Source organism: Bactrocera neohumeralis, chromosome 4 (assembly GCF_024586455.1).
Source record: "Bactrocera neohumeralis isolate Rockhampton chromosome 4, APGP_CSIRO_Bneo_wtdbg2-racon-allhic-juicebox.fasta_v2, whole genome shotgun sequence".
Taxonomy (NCBI): domain Eukaryota; kingdom Metazoa; phylum Arthropoda; class Insecta; order Diptera; family Tephritidae; genus Bactrocera; species Bactrocera neohumeralis.
Window position 1 is genome coordinate 77,250,253 of NC_065921.1, and position 26,109 is coordinate 77,276,361.

At 38.3% G+C, this 26,109-nt stretch overlaps 1 protein-coding gene across 5 annotated transcripts in view; it reads right to left on the reverse strand.

Moving 5' to 3' along the window:
- The window catches only part of LOC126756146 (putative polypeptide N-acetylgalactosaminyltransferase 9), a 524,546-nt gene that overhangs the window by 161,214 nt on the left and 337,223 nt on the right, over positions 1-26,109 (reverse strand). For 4 of the 5 annotated variants that reach the window (XM_050468994.1, XM_050468995.1, XM_050468997.1 and 1 more), the window contains one exon: positions 11,576-11,644. The gene's annotated coding sequence lies outside the window, so the exon portion shown is untranslated. The remainder of the gene's footprint in view (positions 1-11,575; positions 11,645-26,109) is intronic. The other variant, XM_050468993.1, reaches the window with a different exon arrangement.

The window sequence follows — 26,109 nt, forward strand, 5'->3', positions numbered from 1 at the left end:
GTAAAATATGTCTTTTGCATCAATAAGCCTCGGTTTCGGCGTTCACCTTTTCATTCGACAAAAATTTCATCCCAAAAAACATTCTTGTGGGAATAGGAAATATTTGCTGAGAGCCAAATCTCGAGGATAGAATTTTAACTGTGGATACGGAAACAATTCGAAGTCCAGTTCTCTGTATTTAAATCAGTTCAAATTTTAATTAATGTTAAAGTTCCGGAAATCATAAATATACAAAATTAACGAAGAGCTCGGGTTCCCATAAAAAACTTGGAGGACTGAAATTATAACGGCAAAAGTTATCGACGCGTTCAATAAAATAATTACCGCCATGTGGATCGCTTCAGTATAAAATATCGAAAAACTATCGAATATTTGCAAATTTGAGTTATCAGCTTTTAGCCGTAACCAGCTCAATGCGAGCTAACATGCCGAAGATCTCGCTCACTTCGCTCGCTGCTGCGGTCAAATTTACTATCGATTGTTCAGCGTTGTGCTGCATTGTTAATTGCCGTCTGTCCGGCAATCCGACGATTTATTCTTCGCCGTATTTGCGTAGATAAGCGCGAATGTCACTGCGTAATGGGAAATAGCGGATATCGTTGTCGCTATAAATATGGCGCACGGCCTTGCTTTCATTTTTTTTGTTTCTCGTTTTTTCGACATATCATGTGACCAAGCAAATAAATACATCGATAACGTCCGTCCAGTGGTATGCCTGTCAGGCGCAGTGATATATATCTACGCAGCACCAGCAGCAAACTAGCTGCCAACAAAAACAACAATGTGTTTGGTTAGCCATGACCGTTGGCCTGCAGCAGCCAGCTGACCGAAGTGTTATGGAATAAAAGCAGAAGTATTGGTGCGTGTGTAAGTGTATTGCAATTGACCCACGGCACCACCCAACCATACACATTAACCTGCAGTTGAACTGTGAGAGCAAGGCTGGCGGAGTGTGGGATGGCAGTGAAGCCACGAAAGCGCTTGGGGAAATATGTTCTATTTATTTTGCATACATACAAACAGATATATACAAATTATATACATATATACATATGTACATATCTATGTAAGCACATAATTACAAAACCAGAAAACTTAATCAGTGCAGAAAGTGCTTAGTTATGTATGTTTGTGGTATAAAAATATAATATATATCTATATATATGGTAAATATGGTATACACACATGGCAGTGTGTGCGTTTTGGTATATTTATAAGAAATACCACAATAGTATAAGGCCGTTATAAATTCAGGTGGCCAACAATAAGATAAATTGTTTACTTTGAGGAATATTTTTGCATCTTGGAAGACACTGCAATAGTCAGGAAGTCTGAAACTGAAGTTGATAGAGAGCTCCATCCGTTTGAGAAGCTCACTGCCGCTCTCCTGTAACGGCTTATATCCACACACAACTCCATCGTCGGTATGTGGGCAGAGAAGCAGCCTTCAGACCGCGGTTTGGCGACTCCATGATCCAAGTGATCCGGTATGAAGTCAATGTATGTAAGGATATCCGAGTGTCCAGAGTCGGACAGTAACTTTCACAGCCATAGACTTTCCGACGATATCCACGGGCACTATACGCAAGATGGCGTTAAGTGTCAAGGTCGAAGTGAACCTTAGTGTACCGCACATGCTGACAAACGCCGCTCGTTGAACGCTTTCGAGTTTCTTTGCAAGTGTGACCCTCCACTACATTAAGACTCCTTATAACAAAATAGGCGTGACTACGGTGTCGTAGAGTCAGAGGATCACTTTCGATGAAAGATTTTACCTTTTGCCAATGACACTTTTACAGTAGTATAAGGCAATCGATGCCTTTTTTGCTTTCTTTCTTCGACATTCGGCTTCCATAAAAGCTTCCTATGCATCATGAGCCCTAGGATATTTCATTGTAACCGCCGGTGTCAGACGGTTATCTCCCATTTGCGACAGCGGTACCATCGGGATCTTTTATCTTTTGGTAAATAAAACCATTCGGGTGTTAATTGGGTTGATGGCGAGATCACTTCCGAATGTGAACACTCTGCTCAAGAACTTCTCTTTGATAATAAGTGCTACATCGTCTGTACCACCGGGCAGTCACGTTCCTCAAGTGTTTTAAGCATTTCCTGGACCAAGATCCATAGAAGAAGAGAGAGAATTCCACCTTATGGGGTTCCCCTACTCACATTACGTCGAGCGCGTGCGTTGTCCCATTCCGTTACAATCACTCTGTCGCACAGAAGACTAAGAGTGAGATGTTTGAGGTTTGATACAACCCCAAGACCGTCTAGAACAGGCTGCTTCCGATAGGACGTTATTGAAATATCTCTCAATATCAAGAAAGGTCCCAACAGCGAAATCCTTAAGCCTAATGGCTTCCTCAAGCCATAATATGCAGGGCAGTATCCACTGACTTACCCTTGCAATAAACATGGTGCGCTCCTGATAGACAGTACCCAAGAATGCGCCTTCTTATGTATCAGTCCATCAGCCTCTCAAGAGTTTTTAGTAAGAAGGAAGAAAGGCTGATAGGCCTAAACTCCTTGGCCGTAACTTGGGAGCGCCTACCAGTCTTCGTAATGAACGTAAGTCTGACTCTACAAACCCATAAGATGTAATTCAGTCTAATGCAGTTCGCATAGATAGGTGCCAATCAGCTGCATGACACCTTAACAGCATGTTGAAGCTGCGCTGGTAAGATGTCATGCGGTCCCGAGGACTTGAAAGGGTCGAACGAATTGATCGCTCAGGTCAAGTGTCGTTCATCCAGAAGGTCGACAAAGGCGCGCAATCATCTTGCAGAACTCCGAGTGCTATTCCCCCAGAGGATGTATTGCACGGGAAGGGAGCATCAAAGAGCATCTGAGATGTATGCTCACTGCTTAGGGTCCACTTCCCATTTTCGTCCTTAGGATAACCCGGGTAAACGGGATTCTTTGCGAGAATACGCCTGAACCTAGAGGACTCACAGCTCCGTGAAGTCCACTTTACCTTCCTTAACTACTACTATGTGGAAATCTATATAAATATATTTATACCCATGATATACTTAATCTCTCATAACCATCCACAACAATGTGGTGCCCGTGCATAAAAAAGTATCAAACCATATTTCTGCGTCCGGTTATCGCGTGTGCGTCCATCTGCCACGCCCAACGAATGCCGCAAACAAGCTGTCAGCTACACGATTATGGCCCTCAGCCACTGTTGCTACTAAAATTTGACCCCAACGAAAGGCTTCTCTATATGTAAATGCCACAAGTCGGTAGTTTCATATTGGCCCCTGCCAGTTGCAAGTGTTTGTGCGGCTGCGTTTAGCCTAAATTAAATTTAGCAGCCACTTCAATATACATACAAACAATATAAGACTTTGGTTGTTGCAAATGTGCGCCTGACATACCCCAAAAAAGAAAAAAAAATTGTTGCGTTCGAACGCCTACAATGTTTCCTCAACCAAAAAGGGTTCACGACCATATCCCTTTACCGCCTACAACGGCACTTAGTTAACCGCCTAGCGGCATTTTGTCGAAACATATGAAAAATAGTCGTTTCGATCTCGTTAGATGTATGTGTATTACCAAATTTCAGCTGGTAATAGCTTCTGTAGCTAGTTGCTGGAGGGATTAAGGAACATTGTGGCAAGAATAGCATTTTTATCTTTATGCAAATAAATTGTACGACGGATTTGAGTGTGTGGTAAGGTTTTATTCTTTTACGGGTGCGAGATAGTTTAGTTGGTATTATAGTGTCGCATGAAATGAAGAGTTTAATGTCGAGATTTCTGAGAGAGCCGCTTTGGCTTTTTGATTGAATTTAAACCCTTAAAGCTCGCGGAATCCTCCAGTATCTTTCAAGCGAAGGCAGTCAGAAAAGCTACTGTGATAGCTCATAATGCAGGAAACAACATAAAGAAGTCAATCGCATTACGTCAGAGAATGTCATTAGAAGCAAGGAAGCCGTAGATGTAATGGCTGGTTGAAATCGGTTGCATATATACTGAGTTCCTGGCCACAAGGGAGTTCCGGGAAACGCAATAGCTGATGATATTGTTAGAGCGCCAGCGGACTGGCTGCCGAATCAGTCCCTGTAATACGGAAGTCACTAAAACCCACATACAGTGAAATGTCCGAAAGGACTGACAGACGATTGATGGTGGAATGCGAAGCCTTACGGACATGCAGTATCACCAAGATCATATGCTAGAGTTATGCAAGTATACTTCCTGTCATCAGAAAAACAGTTGTCGCATTCGCCACTTGGATCCCAAGTCACTGTTGACAGTCATAACATCGAAGTCGTAGATAATTTCGTCTATCTTGGAACCAGCATTAACACCAAAAACAATGTTACCCTCGAAATCCAAGACAGAATAACTCTTGTCAACAGATGCTACTTCGGACGGAGTAGGAAATTAAGAAGTAAAGTCCTCTCTAGACAAACAAAGACCAAACTCTGTAAGTCCCTCATTATTCCTGTCCTGCTTTGTCGTGCACAGCATGGACGGTGACAACATCTGATGAGTCGACGTTACGAGTTTTCGAGAGAAAGGTTCTGCGGAAGATTTATTATCCCTTGCTCATTTACAATACCGCAGTCGTTAGAATGATTAGCTGTACGAGATATACGACGACATTGACATAGTTCAGCCAATTAAGAGACAGCGGCTACGCTGGCTAGATCTTGTTGTCCGTATGGATGAAACACTCCAGCTCTGAGAGGAAGGGGAAGGACCTCCATTCAATTGGAAACACCAGGTGAAGAAGGACCTGGCTTCGCTTGGAATCCCAAATTGGCGCCAAGCAGCGAAAAGGAAGAACAACTGGCGTGCTGTTGTAAACTCGGTTAAAGCGATGTCTATGCTAATAAAGATCAGATGTGTAATAATTTCTTATCACTGAAAATAGTCTTCATATTCGAATCATCAATTTCTTGTAAAATTTTACTTCCACGAAATTATATTTACTTATTTTTATCGAATTAAATTTTTATCAAATTGGCAATGCTGAATTTAAAAGATTTTCATTCAAGTAACCTTTTTTAATAAATTATTTACATAACCATTTATTTATATTGGCTATTGCTATTATCGAATTCTAGGTTAATATGCTCGTAACTCGATAAGTGGTAAGTAATCCATAAGCTAATAATAAAAGCTTAGAGGATTGGCCGCATTATTAGCTCTTCACCTACAAAACACACACAAAAAAGGCTTGCCATTTCATAACATCTACCCACATACACACACGTATGCGAATATATTTAGAATTTATAACGGTAAAAAGTCTTCTACATATGTTAACAGCAGTAAATGACAGTAAAAATCTAATTTGCCAATCAGAGCGAATCAAGTTAGCAAGCTTTAAGACAAAAATATTCCATAAATAATAAATACACACCCTAAGAATCTATGTTACATTACATATTGATAGTGAAAGGTTGCCTACAGAGTTGCCTATCCCTAACTAAACAGTTATTTGTTATAAAAAAAAGAGAAAAGGACTATAGCCACAAAAAGTAGCAACTGGAATAACAAAAAAATAGGCGAAAGGGCAAAGGAATGGCGTTTGGTAATAGCTTAGTTTATTTTGAAGAGGAAGATTAATAAATACTATAAAGTCTAGTGTCACGTGTCACATACCAAAATGAGTCTGGCAATTTTTGAGCTTTTATTTTAATTAGTCGATTAGCGCATAGTGTAAAGTTTAACAAAATTGAATATATGTACATCCCAAAAACACTAATTAGTAGTCGCTTTAATTCAAAGGAAGGTTGGAAAGGACGTTGTTGAGGATTGATAAATGTTACTGAATAAATATAGTTGGACAACCTCAACATTTATTAGACGAGTGAGGAATACATTTTGGGAGAGAGATACTGCTTACTCAGCCTTCATAAGCAAGAAAGTATTTCTAGCAAAAATTAAGTAATTAAGATTGGTTGTACTTTAAAAAACTATACTATAAGTTTGAAGCATACTTTAAGGCACAAACCAGCACTTTGAGCAACCAATTTGCACTCAGTAATATAAACTATGTAGAAACCTCAGGAGTTTTGATAGATCAATGCGACAAATGAAGCTAACCTAAGTTATTAATTATGAAGATTAGAGAAAAAAAGTTGGAAAATTATATATTCTGGGGAAGTCCTTTATGGAAGATACCAAAGTGAAATCAAATAAAGTCCACTGTCCTTTTGAGCCGGAAAAAACGTGGTCTTTATTTTAGAAATGACAATTTATAAAATAATAAAGCATAAATGAAATGATATATGATATTATCCCCTAAAATGGAACCTATAAACCTATAATCAATTTGAATTAAATCTTTGCTATTATGGAGGTGATTTTTGGTAACGTTGTGACACCCTAACATATCTTCGTCACCTCATACCATACAAAACAAACCTGGCTATAATGACTTCCGGTCTTAGGCCAAAACTAATCCGTTTGATAACCAGCCAGGAGAAGGCGAAACATTCCTCCACAGGATTGTGAGCTGGGTTTGGGACCCGCCACTTAAAAAATCACCCGAAATGAAAGAAAAAAACCGCCTTGGATGAAACACCCCTCTTTTGATAACTGTCATTGCAAACGCATTAAGGATTACGATTTAAGGCCAATCACCTGGAATGCCCGGTGTCGCTGGCCAGCTGGTTGATGTGATCGTGAAAATAAAGTTTGATATCACCGCAGTCCAAGAAATGAGATTGACGGTACAGGAACTGAGAATTGAGGCATTTACTACAGTGGTTTTATAAATGAGTGAAAATTCGGTGCCGGATTCGTGGTGGCAGAGAGACTGCGTCGCCGAGTACTTGCATTCACTGCGGCAGATGAACGTCTAGCGACAATTCGTATTAAAGCGAAGTTCTTCAACATATCGTTGATTTTCGCCCACGCGTCGACGGAAGAGAAAGACGATGTGACCAAAGATGAGCGCTTGAAACGCAAGTGGCATCCCCGCCACGGTATCAAAGTCGTGCTTGGCAACTTTAACACGAGGGTTAGCAAAGAAGGTATCTCGGTCAATTCAGCCTCCATGAAGTCGAGGCCTGAAATATGATTATCTGTTGTACTAGATTTCAGCATAGAAAAACTCATCAGCTACCTGGCTGTCTCCAGATCGAAAGGCCACTAACCAGATCGATCATGTTCTGATAGCCGGAAGACACGTCTACAGTGTTTTAGAGGTGCGTACGCACCGAAGTCATAGCATTGACTTGGATTGTTATTGCGGCGAAGATACATACCCGACTCTGTGCAGCTAAAAAACAAAAAACCCAAGTCAACAAACATAAGAAAAGTTCGACGTCTAGAAGAACAGCTGGTATGACGAGGAGTGTCGTGTCGCAGCGGAGAGAAAACATACTGCTTACCTCGCAATGTTACAATCGACCACAACTGGTGAGGGATGGTATAGATAGCCAAAAAACAGAGAGAGGCCGAAATGCGCGAATACGAAGAGGTTGATAAGCTGGCCGACAGGAGTAATGCTGTGCCGGTACTAAGTCAATGATCGGAATAAATTATTTTAAGGAACTAAAGGTAAAAGCTAGAAGACTCTAACACATCAATAATAATCGTCTAAGCGGTTAATGGTTTAAGAAATTTATTCCAACAAGCCATACAGACAAAGAAACCATTACTTTATGAAGACTTTTGATGACATAGTCAAATCAGTTAACCTCACCAATGGGTTGCTTGAGTGATATGATATGACGCCGGCAGACTATATTTTGTGGGGATTCTTAGAATCAATGAACGTGTTATTGACGAGATTGACAGAATGTTCGTTTAATAAGACATAGTCGGGCTAACCACAACCCGGAAATCCATTAGTACATAGACCTATGATAACATTTTCGCACTCTGAATTCAAAAGAAGTTCTAGACTTCTATAACAGCTACTCTCTGTATACATATGTTATATATGTATGTATATAAATCTCTATGATGTGGTATGTAGGTATGTAAATTTGCTAGTTGAATGCAAATATTCTCATTTGCACGCTTCACACATGATTTGTTGTTGTACAATAAAAGCGATTTGCTTAAAGTCATAGATGCACAATAATTTACGACCGATGACCATGACACGAGCAGCAGCAAATAAATAAAAGGATACGAGTTTGGCAGGCCAAGCTGACGGGCAGCAAATCTAGCTTTCAAGCCGCATAGACCATTTGCAATTGTTGTTTTTGTTTATTTGTTATTGTAGAAGAACTAGTAAAAACTGGTAGGCAAAGAATTATAACGCAGCAGCAGAGTTGTGGCAGGTTGCAACGGGTGCGGCAAGTATGCTTAAAGCCGGATTGTAAAAGTGGCAGCCACCAAGCTGGCTTTGCCAATTTTTTCCAGACATGCAATGGGTGTGCACCATGGATAGCAGGCGCACAGCTTAAGCGTTTACAAATATGCATATGTACATATGTGTGTGTGCGTGTTCCTGGCAAGATAGTTGGTTGTGGCTCGGAATGTTGTGCGTATGCTTATGTATTTATCTTTATTGTACGGTAGCAAGCATTGCGTATTTTATTGCCGAATGCACACAAACACAAACACATTCACATATACATATACTCATATGCGTCTATACGAATATGGTATATTTGTTATTGTTTTATTGCTGGTAGTCGCTGCTGAAGCGATTTATTTATTCGGTGGCTTAATTGGCAATCTGTGTAGCCAATATTTGATTTGTGGCCGTTGCGCTCATCATTTGGGCGGACAATACCCCGGTACAGAATGGAAGTTGGTTCGAGCTTGCTTCATTCCACTAGACTGTGGTTTCTGCAGTGAATTCCGTTTTATTTCACAGAAGAGCTGGTTTCAACTCTTAGCCGTAGTCAAGTGCGTGACTACCACTCAAACGGTCTTGAGTTCAGTTCCTGAAATATCGATGATTAGTTTGCTGCAGTTATCTAATTGGCCAGACTACTTCCGTAAGGAAAAGGAAAATTTTCTAGTGAAGGGTTGTCGTGAAAGTCCTTTTCTTAGTTTAAATAAAGCTTTCAGGAACCAGAAAAGCGCTCACGACAAATTCCAGAAGCCAAATATGTGCGAGAGAAAGGTTCTGGGGAAGATTTATAGCCTCCGCGCATTGACAAAGGCGAATACGGTAGTTGATGGAACGATGAGCTGTACGGGATATACGACGACGTTGAATTATCAGACAGCGGCCACAATGGCTAGGTTATCCGAATTGAAGAAAACACTCCAGCTCTGAGAGTATTCGACGCAGTATACGCCGGAAAAAGCAGAGAAAGAAGAAGACCACCTCTGCGTTGGAAAGACCAGGTGAAGAAAGACCCCGTTACACTTGGAATCTCAAATTGACGCCAAACAGCAAAAAGTAAGAACGATTGAAGTGCTGCTCTAATCTACACCAGTAAAGGGGAAGAATTGTAGACGTATATATTTATAGAACCCTGTAGAAAAACTCCCTGACCATTCTCGGATCTATGCTAACAACGGATAAAACAAAAAATTCGAATCCGAAGTGCTAAACTCATCATGTAGACACATCTTCCAGGCGCTTTCTCTTTCTTTGTCCAAATTTCGCCAGGCTAAGGCAAAAGGTTTAACCATTTTAGCTACCATGCTTTTACGAACCCGGCGAATCGGCTGGAGTAGATGATAGCCAGCTCAATACAATGTCTGGCTCTAGGAGCTTTGTAGATTTACGACAACCTTTTTGATCTGTATTTAGGACTTTTGGGCAACACAACGGTCAATCGTCTAGAGCAGTTCAAGTGGAATTTGACGTGGTCTCACAAATATTAGCCTATTTACCTAAACTAACTTTAGTACTAATTGAACCCAATTCTGAAAGAGAGGTTTTTAAGTATTCCGTTAAAAGCCCAACCTTCCTATGAGTAAAAGAAAGCAAAGAGTTTCTAGGATTTCCAAAGGATATCCTCCTTCGCTTTACAGTTTAAAATCGTTTCCCTTCTCTACCCTCAAGTGGATATTTTCTTCCCACATCCGTCAATTTCCCTCCTGATCGACTAACCTAAGTAGTTTCTACGACGTCGAAGAGTTAAGTATTTTTTTTTTTTTTTGCTTAACAGTATAAAATCTATCCTCTTCTTCACTCTTAAGTGGTTATTTTCTCGCCATATCCGTATCTTCCATCCCATCTTTAGAAGCAAACTTTTTGCTACAAAGTGATATTGAGTGAGAAAGTTCGGCTTCTGTTTGTACTTTATTGAAGCTTAGGATCCCTTGAATTGAAAATAATATAAAAAAACATAGAGAGTCTAATATTCTACTTGAGAAGCTTTGACACGCTTCTGCCTAGAAACATAATTAGTCAGTTTTCTAACCTTCAAATCTATCATAAAAGAAAACTATGGTAGCAATGAGAATTCACCAGTCAAGATCCGTCAACCGAAATCAGTTTTGAGATTCTTAGGGTATCAAAAATGTTTCAAAAACTAGAAGTTTAGTCAACCGAAACCAGATTTTGAGGTTTTTATAGATTCAAAAGGGTTTCAAAAGTGAAGTGTTATGGATTATGCACTCAGAAGTAATACTCATGGAATTAAAGCGGATGAAGCTCATAAAATGTTTTCAGAATACATAGTATACATAGTTATATTGTGACAAAAAAGTACTAGGAAATTGTTTATTATAATTATTATTATTATGTGTCGTTATTATATATATGTCGTCTTCAAAGTAATCCCCCCAGATGTAATACACATATTCCAACGATTTTTCTAAGCCTCGAAACAGTTTTCATAAGCATTTTTTGATAATGACCCTCAGCTTCTTCAGCAAATTTTGTTTTATCTCTTCGATTGACTGAAAACGGGATTCATGCCGAAGATTTCTGACTTGTTTGTATGTCAAGCTCATAAACAATGAGCCACCATATGTTTCATCGGCAGTTCTAATGCTTTCCATAAATGCGGGATCGGAATTTGCACGACTTTTTCGGGACGAGCCGAGCACGAACGTGTTTCATACCTAAAATATCCACCAAAATCATTTGAACGAACTCGGGAGAGTTGTCGAGCTCTCTTGCCATTTCTCTAACACTTGCTTGGCGACTTTCAATCCCCATATCCTTCATTTTTTTTTTAATATTTTCATAAGTTGAAGAGGTTGAAGGTCGTCCAGAACGAGTCATGTTTTCAACGATCTCTCGAGAATCTTTGAAAGCTTTTTACTACACTGAGGCCTGTGTTGTTGAAAAGTAATTCAATTAAGACAGCGTTAGCCAAATGTACAAAAATTGTCAAAGAAATAAAATTTCCTCCGAGTTAAAGTCCATTCCGTCAAAAATTCTATTAAAAAGTTTCAAGAAAAACTATAACACCGTAGTTTATTCTAACGAAATTTCAATGAGTTTCTTTATTTATTTTGAACCATTAAAAACGCTTTGATTTTGAACCGGTAACGGTCAACGGTTCCTAAGCATTTTTCAGCTTAGCACTTAACTATTTTCAATTGGCCATTATCTAACTGAGCAATTAAAAACTTTTTAACCGATTTCTTTATTTAATTAACACATATTTCTATTATATTCTTGTTTACTTCAACTATACTTCACTGCACATAATAAAAATCTTTTTATCTTCGCTTACCTTTCTCCTTTCAATAGACGAAGCACCGTTCGTTTACAATCCAATGAATAACAGTACATCATACGTTATCTGAAATTGAAACAAAATAATGGAAAATACAAATGAATGAAAATAGAATTTAATTAAACTGAAATTCTACGAATGTGTATAAAGTCTAGATTTGTGCACTTAATTGGAAGTGATGAGTATAATCAAGACAATCGTAGACAGAAACTAGAATAAGTGCCGAAATTTATGGGCAGACTCATAGGTGTCGGTTTGTATGTTGTTCATGTGGGCAATCAACACATGGTTAACTAAAATGAAAATCTGTAGAAAACAATAAATGTATTTTAGATAGCCGTCTACGTTTAAATAGAGAATTTCTGCAAGGAGAAGTTTCATGGCGCTTGAGACATAATTAGTTCACATAAATCTTCAAAGTAAAGAGTGGCGAATCGAACAAGCAACTGGTATAAATTACTTTAACTGTCATATAAGAAAATAGAGATAGAATAATATGTGTGAGACTTAATGCTACAATACGATTACAGTGAATTCAAGTTTGTTGCTGCTTTCGAGAGTAAATGTTTTGAGGAGAGAGCTGTGAGCACTCACAAAGCGAGCAGAGACCTGGCGATTGGTAGACAACTAGAGATGAATTGTCAAGTATTTATAACAGTTTCCTCTGAATTTCAGCTACTAAAGCTATGACAAAGCTAGCGAAGAACTGATAAATCGGTAGAAGAGTATATAGACATATAACTGTAGGTTGGAGAGAAAAATGAAAAGAGTGTATTGACGGTTTAACAGTGAGATCGAGAGCATGGTTCGAAGCTCTCAGCTCGAAGTCCACTATACTGATCACGTCGATAAATAGAAAAATCAGAAAATCACTAGAAAAAAGTAGTATATTAATGGTTTAACAGCAAAGTCAAAGACATGTTTCGAAGCTGTCAGACAAAATCCCGCTATACTGATCGCGTCGATAAACAGAAAAACAGCAGACAAATTTTTACTCCTGAAAATAAATTGTGTCGCGATATAAGTGTTTTCTAATAGATGTTGCAGAATAGAAGGCACTGTGAAACCACGAGCGTATTTCTGACAAAAAGATCTCATAACGACATAGAGATCTCTCAACTAGACAATACCTCCCATCAGATTTAAAATACTCATTACCATAAGAATATTATAACAACAAAATAACGGAACGCTCTTTAAAGGGGCATAAGAAGCGGGAGATGTGAATGTAATAGCCAAATGGCAGAATGAAAACGAATATGACAAAATCATCTAAGAAAGAAGAGATACATCTTCCAAAGAGCTTTCGTAAAATTCTCAACCTTACAACGTAGAGGCCGATAGGGATTTGGCCTGTTAGAAACCCCATAACTTGGGAGACGCTAGCGTTACTGAGAGCAAAAAGTTTACTGTATCTCTTATGATCGACCTTGGGCGAAAAGGATCTTGGGAGAGCACATGAACCGATAGTACCTAGCGCTTGCCAAGCTCCCGCAAAGTTCAGCTATCCAGTTGTGGAAAACAAGAGGAGAACAGAGTATCAAACGATCCCCATTCTAATGATAGCGCAGCTAGGGTACCTTTCCATGCCATCTCGTCACCTTTATAGTTACCTGAGATTACGCTGTGGTCTTGCACCCTTATTATTGTTATCACAAAGTGACGCGATGGCATCGGTAACGAGGTCAGACATTCCCCAACCAGCCTTGAACGCACTATTAGTGAGCTTATCCATAAACTATTTCCAATTTTCCGTTATTATAGCATTAGACAGAGTCTTTGGTATAATAAATTCTCAAGCTAAGATTTTGTACCAGTAATTTGGAGTCGAATTTCCATTTTCATCGTTATTTTCACCACATAATACAATATTTAGACAAAGCAGCTGAGATTGGTTAGAAAAGCATGTGTTTTTTAATATTTTTTATACTAACGAAAATGTATTCGGAAGTCTCGTAAATAAAACCTCAGTTATAACAGTAATAATTGCAAAAATAATATCCATTATCTTAATCCATCATATTATAAATTATAAATTCCATTAATGAGCAAGAAATATTTATTTTTGTAATCGCTTATTTTAATATCAATATAATCGCCATTCATTTAATCTCTCACGACTTTAATAAATAAAAGTTAATCATGCTTTGTATGATATATTACCGCGACCTGCACCGGCACACATTCCTAATTCTTCATTCCTCTTTCAGCTTTTTCTCTCAAATATAATAAATTATGTATGAGCTTATGTACTGTTAGTTGGAGAGAGATTTAAAATATTGAATTTTCTATTATTTTTAATCGTGTCGACATTAGCACTAGCAACCGATTAACGTTAAAATTTTTTATGATTTGTTTACATTGATATTATACATGTCTATATAAATAGTAAATGATGAAAATAAAGAATAAAAGTTAAGATAATACCAGCTAATAAATATTTGATGAGCTGATGGGAAAAAAGGAAAAAAATAAATTACAAGAACACTCAACAATATTTGAAAACAAGAAAAAATGGTTCGAACAATGAACAGAATGCGCTCTCTTTATCAGTGCCGTGACTAAAGGTGATTTTTAGGGAATACATGAAGTACAGCTATCTACCACACTCATGGAGAGAGGCTGGGATAGTTTTCATTCCGAAGGAAAGTAGAAACAACCCAACCTACTCAAAAACGTTTAGGCCTATAAGCTTAACTTCCTTCCTGTTAAAAACGCTAGAGAAAATCTTGGACGTGCAAATTAGAGCCGCATCGCCTTCTAGAAGCTTTCCCAAGGCACAACACGTACATATGTATATACGAAAGGCAGATCAGTAGAGACTGCAATTCACACACTGGTTTTTATTATCGAAAGGGCTCTTGAATATAAAAAATACGCACTCGGAGCATTCCTGGAGATTTCTGTAGAGTTCTACAACGTCTCTACGGAAACTGTTCTGAATAATATAGTCTTAATACAGTCTAGATTTGGGCATTGGTAGCGGGTCTGGGTTTTAATCCGAAGAAAACGGATCTACTTGTGAAAAGGAAAGCACAAAATTCCTCTATGGAGGTTTTTTTTCGATAAATGGGACACAACTCTCTCTCAAGGACCACAACCAAACCTTGGGGTAGTCTTGGACAGTAAAGTAAAGAGTTCAGAGGTTCGCTCAGAGTTTACATCTAGAACTTTAGGCATAGCTCCGTGGGTAATGGCGGTTTGGCAAACACCGACTATATGATCTCACTTTTTCACAGGGAAAGAAGGTTCAAAGGAAACATAGAAAAAGATGGCTGACGAAAAGGTATGGTAAAATGGACGATGGAATTGGTGCGAGAATATACTGTCCAGAGTTAGTCATAAGGCTACCTCTTAAGTTGCTTGACCACTTTAGTATATTTCAAGCTGAGGTCTATGCTATTGCGAAAGCCGAAGAGCTGGCCTCTAATGCCCCTATAGGCAATTCCAGGTTCAACATCTTCGTATCGCATACCACAAGTGTCTTGGGAAGCAGGGTAGCAGAAGAAAGTCAGAAATGAAATAGTGGACGAGATTACCTAGAATGGGGTACGGCTAACACCCGAAAACGTGATCAACATTGGGAAACGCATGTACTGTCTAAAAGTGTGTGTGTGTAAAACAATATATCGAAAGTACACAAAATTCCTATTGGCGATCGGTAGAGGAGACTATGGGAAAATTTTAGGAATACTAACTGGCCACTGTCTGCACATACGCCCACAGGATGGGCTGACAGATCGAAAAAATTACAGGAAATGTCTAGAACATGGCGCCGAAGCAACAATGGAGTATCTCTTGTGCCCATGTCCCGCATTGGCAAGACAATGCTGTAAGCATCTGGGGTCCTCGCGGTATGATACACTGATGGAGGTAACGAGGGTGAGGCCACAGAGTCTGTTAATAACTGACAACTGGGTGTTCGATAAGGAGAGTCCACATTTGAGTCGATAAATGAATTTTCAAAAACAAATCGACTTTTAAGTTATCTTTATGAAATCAAAGATTTAGTTTTTGGATACATTTTTCAAGTGTCTTAAAAGTTTTTTGCCTTTGTGGACTGAAGGTGCAAAAAGCAAATATCCGAAATCGGAAGACCTCCACAGCAACAAAACGCTTTCTGCTACTTGCAGTCTCATTCATTGTACATACAATTAACATAAATAGCTTATTCTATATCATAACTTTTTGAATACTTCCGTCATCGTCATTATTTTTGTGTCATCGTGGCTGCCATTGTCTATTCCATCATCGCAACTTTTTCTATTACCCATTAACTGAAGAAAACCTCTTTAGGTGTGTGTGTGGCGTCAGTGAATCTCCGTAGCATCTTCCCAACTACGGCCTTACCTACATCGCTTCTATCGTTGGACGTCGACGAGTCTCTTTGTTTCTATGGATTTGCAACTCATTTGCATTTTAACGTGTTTCCAAAAACTTGTTATGTCCATATATACACATTTTGTCGTCAGCTCATCATGCTGGCGTACATGCAGATTTGGTTTTTGGTTTTTGGTTTTATTATTGGTTTCTTATTTTCTTGCTATTTAAGTCGACATGATTTTAACTTTATGGAATTTCTAATAGGAAATATGCTAATTCGAGCAAACTTCGCCCGCATCTTGCTTGGCAGTCACACCGAATAAAGTAAATTTATGAAATTGGAGACACTTTGCGGCGTAGAATTGTTGAAATATAATTTTTTAAGAGAAACACTTAATATTAATTGGCAATCATAAGTAAATAATAGTCTAATTTGAGAAATGTTGAATACATTTGATATTAATTAAAGCTTAAAACAGCTTCACTCCATTTTTTATAATGACAGAGAAAATAAGCAGTGAGAGTGGGCACCAAAACTTATCTTATCTTTATCAATCCCAGCCACTTCGCTAGGTTCTCTAAGGATGTGTCTATCGAAATATTTCAATCTCAGACTGGCAAAAGCCGTGAGAATTGCGAAGAAAGTGACAACGCCTTCCTTTTAACAGCTTTGGCAAAGTGCGACCGACCCCGTCTGTACCTATTGAACAATGTCCAGCCAAGAGACCTATAATTGTGGCGAGACTTTGTTAAGAGCCCGTAGTTCGGATGACCACTTATTATTTTTCTTTGGACCAGAAGGATCTTGCAATCACAGATGTTCTGTTTGTTGACCAGCGTTTGCCGAGCTCACTAGAAGTCTTGAGATCAAATGAAATTGGAGTAACGGTGCCTAAGCTAGCAGGCTCATCGCCTTTGCAGTTTCCGACTTCGCTATGACCGGCCTTTGCACTCCTAGACTAGCATGTACTTCGGAAGACCTCTTGTGATTAACTTTGGTCCAGAAAGATCTCGCATCCCACAAGTTCTGGTTGTTCCAGCGGTGTGTTTGGAAGTCCTGTCAAATGAAATTGGTATAAGGATACCCTTCCTAACAAGCTCATCATCTAGCCATTCTCCGATTCCACAGTGTTCGGCCTTTGCACTCTTTGAATAGTTTTGAGCACAGAGTGAGTGAGCTCAAAGTCAGTATGGCCGCTCGACTATCGGAGTGAATGCATACCTCTCTGAAGCAGGCTGCACTTCGGAACAGTAATCTACCTCTACCTTGATAGCAGCCAAATCCGTTTGGAAGACGCTACAGTGGTCTGGTGGCCTGAAACTAAAGTTCAAGTAGAGCTCCCGACAAAGGACTCCACCACCTACTCTCACTCTTAACTTCGATACATTGAGAAAAAGCTCAATCCACCTCTTCTCCAACAACTTCGCCCTGCCCACAAGTCCCTCGCAGGTGTGTGCTGAAAAGGTACCTCCAGGAGAAAGTTCTAGAATGTGATCTAAATAGAGGAATGAAATCGAAGTAGTGGAGAGGTTTAGTGCTTTCCTTCCCGAGGCCATATATCCAACTTCGCTAAGTCTAATAACAGCTTTTGCTGCAAACTTTAGCTAGGTGTGCAGGTGCAACATGTAGAATGGCATATAAAGCCTTTGTTGGGATTGTTCTTAGTTCATCAAAACTGTCGATGAGGGTCGCGCCTTAAGATAGTGTGTTTTTTTGAGAACCCTCCACCAGACAACGATCTTATAAAATGTTATTGGCTTAACTCCGATTTCATAGAGACAGAACAGCACTTTTGATTAGTGGCCCCACCTCCTCCCAGTCGTTCCTTTGCAAAAGTATAAGACAACCGATCTCTTCCTCACTCTTTCCCTGATGTTTACCTTCCATGAGAGCTTTTTATCCAGTATACGATCCAAGTAATTTACCCTGTCTACCGGTTGAAGAATAGATCCTCTCACCGAGAGGAGAGTAACATCAGGGATTTCCTGAAGTTCCTCCAAAAGACCATTCGCCACTAGGATTCGTGCAATGTGGGAAAGGACGTCAGGTTAAGGCGTGACCCTATTTACTTTGCCGACTTGCCCTTCCTGTAAGCATGCTGAGCACATAATATAGTGTTGCTTGGAATTCTTAAAATTTCGCGAGTCCCTAAACGAGGAGAGATTGATAGGCTTGAAGTTTTTAGCAGTGACATTATGGCTTTTATCGGTCATTGGGACGAAAGCCAATGGAACCTGGCTCCTAGCCAATGGAGACCATCTCTCAAATACCCTAAGAATATTAGATTCCTTTCAAGTATACGTCCAAACCTAAAGGATTCATGACAGCCCTCTACGCTTTCGCAGCAGGCGCTTCAAGAAGACCTTTTTGCCTTTGGTCATTGTTTACTTTCAGCATTATCAATAATCTGCGAAGTAAATATAATCAAGTTTATCGTTTCGAGGCTTACCTACAGGTATATTATTGAAAATATGAACAAATGACGACAAACTCCCAATGACTGTTCGATTATTATTCAATAACAGAACAACAAAAAGATTTGCCAAAACTTTACGCTTTCAACAATGCCGCTATTTGTTTCTTTATTGTTGCTATTTTTTCAAAAAAGTAGGCAGCAGCAGCAAATAATAATGAATAACGAAAAATGTATTACAAATGTGATGACAAGCGCGAATACGTTACGCACAAAATAACGCAAAATATTGCCAATATCGCAAGCGCCACCCACATGGTCCACAGCCGACAGCCAACCGATAGGCAACAACAAAAAGTCGATTGCTAATGGGCGAACTTAGAGAATAAAATTCAAGAGACTTAAATGACGCGGCACTTAGGCATATTTTTATCGGTGTATTTATATATCTCGGTATATATGTATGTATATACATATATGTAGTTATGTTTGTATATCATATATGTCGTTATGTACATAAGTATATAAGAGTTAATAAAAACAACAATAACACATTATAATAAATATTATGCACATCATCACGAGGCAACGCCATAACAAACGCATATGAAACAACTTAGTCATCGCCTTTGGCGTCAAAATCGCACGAACGCCGAGGCTTTATTGGCCTGCGTGGAAGAGTCTGGGTGCGCGCGTTTGTGTTTATGGCGGGCTTAGCAGTTGCTAGACGGCTAGTAAGTATATTAAATATTATTATCAACATTATTGTAGTTCATTAAACAATTTAACACGCCGTCATGGTGCGACTTCGGCGCGACAAGCCAATGCTGAACAGGCGGCATACACGATATATGTACTATATGTATATGTGTAAGAGCTAACAGACGCCTGGCGTGTATGCTGCGCGGCGACCAACAATAAAATTGCGGCAAAACAGATTAAATAATGGAGCTCATCAAAGTGATTTTTTTTCTTTTTGTTTCTGTTTCCAGTGTTGCTCCTTGCCGCTTGCTTGTTCCTGGCACAAGTAACTAAGTAATTTCGTGAGTGCGTGCGTGTAGCTGCCTTTTTGTGAACTTTGCCGCAAAGCAGGAGTCTGTAGGTGAGCTAATATTGTTGTTTTTGCAATTTCGCCGGTCACTTTAAGGCACATTTAGCATTTAAACGCAATTTTTCGTTGCTTCGCGCAAGTGGCGGCCTTCCTGAATGCGTGACCGAGTACATTAATTTTTTTCTTCTAGTGCAGATCATAATCCAGTCGGTCTTGTAGCTCTTGTACATACATTTATCCAATCACTGGTCGCCCTCATCAATCTCATCACGCTGTGGCGCGCTTGTGCCACCGCTGAGCCTCGTGCTACTCCCTGCAATCGCTATGCTTGTATATTGCTTTGTTTTTGTAACCTTAAGTGTTTTTCATTTTCATTTTCGCAATTTTAATGCGTAGCTTGGGGGCGTGTCGCAGCGGCGATTTTGTTTATAAAGTTGTACTCATTCATAGTGGCGTTGAAAAATTGCCTCACTTTTTGATTTATTTTCAAGTGCGTGCACTTAATGCGCGATTAATAGCTTTTGAGGTGTTGCAGCAGTTGTTTTTGTTTTCCTTGTAAAAAATTATACGAAAGGCTACGTTGAAGGTCGGACAGGTTTTTGGTGCGCGTAAACGTGTTGTGGGCGTGCAATCATTGATACGCGTTTTGGCCGTTTAATGAGCAGTGATTATGCTTAGTAATTAATGTTTATGCTCAGAAAAGTTGGGCGTTCATCGCTATAAGTCTTTAAAACTTTATATTACTTTTGCCTTTTTATGAGTATGAAAGCAAAAAAATTCAATTAAAGATGATTTCGGCCTAATGATAACAAACAAAAAGTTGTATTTTTGGAGTGTATCGAAAATTTTCGGAGTGAAACAATTTTCGGAGTGAAATAATTTTCGGAGTAAAATAATTTTCAGAGTTGGTTAATCAAAAGTAGTTACGGTTCGATGACAGCAAATATTTTTAATTGCTTAAGAATATTTTCGGAACAAAATAATTTTCGGACTTAACAATTTTTGGAAATTTATTTTAGAAAATAATTTTTTTAATTACACAAAACTCTTAATTATTGAAAGAGAGTTGGTACCAAAATTTTTCGGAGTAAAATTTATTTCGGAGTTAGTTACTTAAGCATTGCTTCTTAACATAAATTTTAGTCATTTTTCTTTAAGTAAGTGAAAAACCGTTCGGAGTAAAATAATTTTCGAAGTTATTTTTTCTGAAGTTATTTTTATTTAAATAGACAAAACTCTTAATTTTTTAAAAAGAGTTGTTGTGTTTTCGAACCATTAAAAAATATGCTTAGGTAATATTTAAATAAATTTCTTTAACTGCGTACCAAAAAATATTTCGGAGTTATAAACCTAATTTTTGGATTAAAATAATTTCCCAAGTTATTTTAGTACACATCATCCGGCATGATATTTATATTTAATTTCGGAGTTCCAAAATATTTTTCTAAATTATTTTTGAATAATTTGAAGATGCTTCTACGCAACTGAAATTAATGTAAGGGTAAGAAAAACTAAAAATTTCGGTGTTGGGCTGTTTTGAATTTTTTTTCTATCAAATTGAAATTAACATTGAAAAATGTTAAACAAAAATTCATAAAATCTGCTTTTAGTCATCGAATCTCTTCTACCTTTTAAAAGTAGTAGTGTTTTGAAGACGGCCGAATTTTCGGAATAAGTACTATTGAGAGAAAAAAGAAAAATCCTTCCAATGAGCAAAATATTTAGAGCTTTCAACTAAGTCTCATTATAGGAAGGAAAGCGAATAATTTTGATTAATTAATTCAAGATAAACAATTTTCGGAGTGAGTGTACTTTGTTTTTGTTGGAGAAAGATCTTAAAAGTTTTTAACTAAGAAAACAGTTTCATTAAATCAAGGAATGCGAATAATTTTGATTAATAAAATTAAGGTAAACAAATTTCGGAGTAAAAGTTTTTTTTTGTTTTTGTAGGAACAAATTATTGAAAGCTTTCAACCAAAAAAATGGTTTCATTGAATTAAGGAATACAAATATTTTTGATTAGTAAATTCAAAGTTAAAAAAAATTTCGGAGTAAGCGTTTTTTGTTGTTTTTGTTGGAGAAAAGTCTTTCAAGCTTCCAACTAAGAAAACAGTTTCATTACAAGTTTCAAATTCAAGATATAATCAATTTCGGAGTAAGTGTTCTTCGTTAATTTGGGTGTTACGCAATCTCTTCTAGCATACTAAACATTTGCAAGTTAATATATTTAGAAACTTATACGGCCAGTGGTGCTTTATTTATTCTCTCCGTAACAAAATACCTTTCGGAGTGATTGTTTGGGTATGATATTGACAGCTTTAAGAAATTTAATGCTCCTATTATGATGATGCCTTTCAAAGCTAAATAATACAGAGAAAAATACACGTATACATTTTTACTTTTCTTCAAAAAATCCAAACCAAAGAATGTTTGGCTATAATTTTCACATCATCCGACAATTTATGCAACCATCACCACAATTATTTTTTCACCACAGCTCAATGAAAGGCGGCCCCCAGTCCACCAGCACCGCCGCGCATTGTTATGAATGATTAATGATTTTTTATGACGTTAAGCGCATTTTTCAAATCAAAATTCGCTGCTTGCCACAAAATAAGATAACCGGTGCTTGGTGGATGGTGCAACAGCCACATGGCACATGCAGCATGCTGCGACTTGCCACGAAAAGTGATATAAAAGCGGCAGAGGGCAGTGGAGACCCGCCGCCAGACAACTTGAAAATGCTTTTATTTTAGATGAGAAAATGAAAGAACAACAACAACGAGACCAAACTTCAAAGCTGTAAAATGTTTCTCGCACGTTTTTTCTTTGATTTTAAACTCGAAACTCCAAACTCATTCAAAACGTCGCGCTAAAAGCGCCGGTAGCCATGGCAGATGCGCCGCGCCACAAACGAAAAGTTGCATGCAATAACTCAGTGCGGCAGTCGTCGTTGTCGTGCATGCTGGCCCAGCGCAGCTACCTTCCACCTTCAGCTAACAAGCAAAAATGCGCTCGTTCATTGTGTTGGGAAGCGTATAATTGTTGAAGATGCCGCTGCGTCTGTGAAGATGTTGCCGCCAACGAAAACGAAATGCTGTGTGGATGCGGAAAGCGAAATCATGCCGCTAGCAAACAACTCAAACTGCTGGTCAAGTTGGATTACTCTAAAGCAACAATTTTCGTCGTTGTTGCAGGCACTTGGAACTGCCGCAGTTTAGCAGCGCTGTGGTTGATTGGATTTTCTTGGCGTTGACTGGGATAGGCGGACACTGTCTACATTTTTATGGGGCGTGTGTATGTGTGTTCCCATGTCCAATTTGGAGTATATATTTTAATTTATTTCAATCTGCCACATAATGCATGCAATAACTTCATTTATTTATGAATTATGAGTCTATATTGTATGTTCGTGGCGCCAAAGCAAGAACCCAATTGAAGTTCGCAATCCTGTCATAAATTTTGGAATGCCGTTGGTGTGTATAACAACACAATGTGAATTTTAGAAGGGTTTGTTTGGTTTTGGTTTGCGAAAGTAATCACGATATAAACTTTTTATTTGTTAAAGTGAAGAAAAAAATTTCGGAGTTAACTCCTAATTTTCGGAGTATTTATTTTTTGAAGTTAAAAATCGCAAAATTAACTATGTGTGTTTTGGCGTTAACTTCAAATTTTCGGAGTATTTTTATTTTGAAACTAATGAGATGAATTTATTTCAAAACGATAATTACACTGTTTTGGGAATAAGTCAAATAATTTGTATTATCAAATATGGAAATATTTTATAATATACCTTAAAAAATGTTTATTCGGTGTTTCCGTCTACTGCTAATTTTTTGAAAACAGAATAAATAAATTAGTTTTCTGTCTCAAATATGAAAATAATATACATACATACGAGTACATATGTATGCATAATAAGTCTTAAAAAATTTGAAGCCGACGTCTTCAATTAGCGAAAAAAGGAAAAGAGTGTTACCGATTCTCTCACTATTAAAAATTAATTGATATAAAGAACTTGTATTTTTGCATAAGGCAACGAAAATGAATGCCAACGATGTTCATTTTATTAAAAATTTATTTTTTCACAAAGCATTTCGGATACAAAAATTTTTCGGAATCAAATTTCTCGTTAATCCGTCATAATTTTTGGTCAAATAGTTTTATTTAACGAGCATAGTCTTAATATTGCAATCAATAAATAACTCCGAAAATTTTCGGAGTTAATTTCTTTTGGGAATTTATATATTTTTTGAAACGGCAATTTAACATACTGATTGATCATGGTTTTTTATTTTAAATTAGTAAGTAATCATCGCTTAAATTGCTTCCAAAATTACGCGTCCAATTTGTTATGCTCATTAACTTAACCTAAGCAAATCTTTGAACTTTCTTAGTGCTGCTATTTTCACATGCGCAAGGCATTATTAGCAACATCATTGCATAACCGAACTTTCCGCAAACTCCTAACACATACACACATAACTTTTTAGCAGTCAGAGTTGAGCAACAACAAATTCAGACGTTTGTTGCAAATGTTGTAAATACTTTAATTGCCACACTCAGACTTTGCTTTTGCAAATTTTCACCTCTTCTTCGTAGTGGCAACATATGCGACTTGTTATTGTTGCAACCACAGCTGTTCTCGATAATTTGCGCACGCAGTCTGGCATACCAATAACAACCAGTTAAAAACTTTGTTGCTTTCCGTCGCAACTGTGTTCGTTGAATTCCGGCAATGTGAGGTGCCGATTGTGCTTGTGCGCAATTGGGTGCGAGTCACGTGCCACATTTGACATTATTGCCACTTGCTTTTGATGGGCGCACCATTAAAAAATCTTTTCACTGTTGTTGTTGCTGCCAATATTATTTTTAGTCACCGCTAGCATGGAGGGGAGCAAAAATATTTGCGTAATTCCAGCAGTCGACAGGCGTGGAACGTAAAGCATTTCGTCTCGGAATGTCTGTCTCTCGTCGTGTGTGATTAAAAGTTGTTTACAATGTTTATGTTAAGTATACGGAACCTTAAAAGATGGCATAGTATGCATATTCACACTAACTGATTACTTTTAGTAGTAGTATACATATGTATGTATGTCTCCTAATTGAAAAAGGAAATATTGGAAAAGGTTTGAAAATTTTAGAGTTTTCGGAGTAAATTTAAACCTTATAACTAGAACCGGAAATTTGTTGTGAAAGTTGCCCCACGCTTTGGAAGACCAATTACGAAAAATAGCGATAAAGTAATGAAAATCTTTAAGTCCGACCTTCAAGTAAACGCTGTTATGGTTATCCAGAAGCTAAACTTAGCACAAAAACCATTTAAGTAAGGCCGGATAAAACACAAAGCTCTATCTATGGGTGCAAAAATCACATGGACCGAGTTTTCAGTGGCGAGTAACCGCTGAATCGAAAAAACTCAATCCATTTCTGATGCGGAGGTTTACTGGTGATGAGAAGTATTAAGTCATTTAAGCCAACGTTAAGCGAAAACGATCATAGTCAGGGGGGTAGGACTGACTGTAAGGAAGGGTTTCCTGTGTGGTTGATGAGATTGGCATTACTATGAACTCTTCCTCTACGGTCAAACTCTTAATTCGGATCTCAACTATCAAGAATTGGATCGTTTAGAGTAGCAGCCGCCCAGAAATGGCAAGCTTTGGCCAATAGGAAAGGAAGTGTGTTCTATCAGAACAACCATCGATAGTGACTCCTCAGAAGCTTGCGGATGTTAGTTGCAATGCTTCTATGCATCCACCTTATAACGGATGTTCAAAAGTAGACGAGAGGAACAGCAAACGACGCCATATTTTTCCCACACTTTTGACATTTATCTTCAGTGAGGTTCGCCATTTCATCATGAAAAGATATACGGTCCAACAAAATTATTAAAATCTACCACCGAAATTCGGAGTCAGAGGCCTCAACTTTAAGAACGCTACGCCCAGCTTACGGTAGTCACAATCGTACTGACACGTCAACAATCGGGCATCTAGTGGAAAAATTTTAATTCACAGGCACAGTGCAAAATTTTCCCAAGTGAGACAAAGAAGTGACCGTAGTGCCGAGAATATTACTGCCGCTGCCGCATCAATCAGTCTCTTTGTGAATTAGGCAGAGCAACAACTTGAAAATTATCCGAATTTTTTTCGAATAATCTTCAGCGATGAGGCTCATTTCTGGCTGAATGCCTTCGTCAATAAGCAAAATATACGTTATTGGTCAGGCAGAAATCTACACTACGCCATGAGTCACCATTGCATCCCGAAAAAAAATTACGGTTTAAGTGTCGGCGGCTTCATTGGGCCGTAATTCTTCCGTGATAATCAAGATCGGCACGTTACTATGATTGGGAATCGCTACCATTCAATGGTAACCGCATATTTTTGGCGTGAGTTGGAAGATATGGACTTGGGCAATAAATAGTTTCAACAGGACGATGACACAAACCACACAGCGATTGTCTTAATCGATTTATTGAAAACCAAGTTTGGTGAGATAGTACGACGAAATGGTCCACTCAATCGGCCGCCTCGGCCGTGCGATTTGACGCCGTTAGACCATTTTCTTTGGGGGATAGTAGTTCAAGTCTGTGTCTATGCCAACAAGCCAGCAACAATTGATGAACTTCGTACGAATATTTAACGTGAAATTGCAGCAGTATCGACCGATTTTTGCTGAAAAAAACGACGAAAATTGGGTTCAGCTTATGAACTTCTGCGTGCGTACCCGTGGTGGTCATG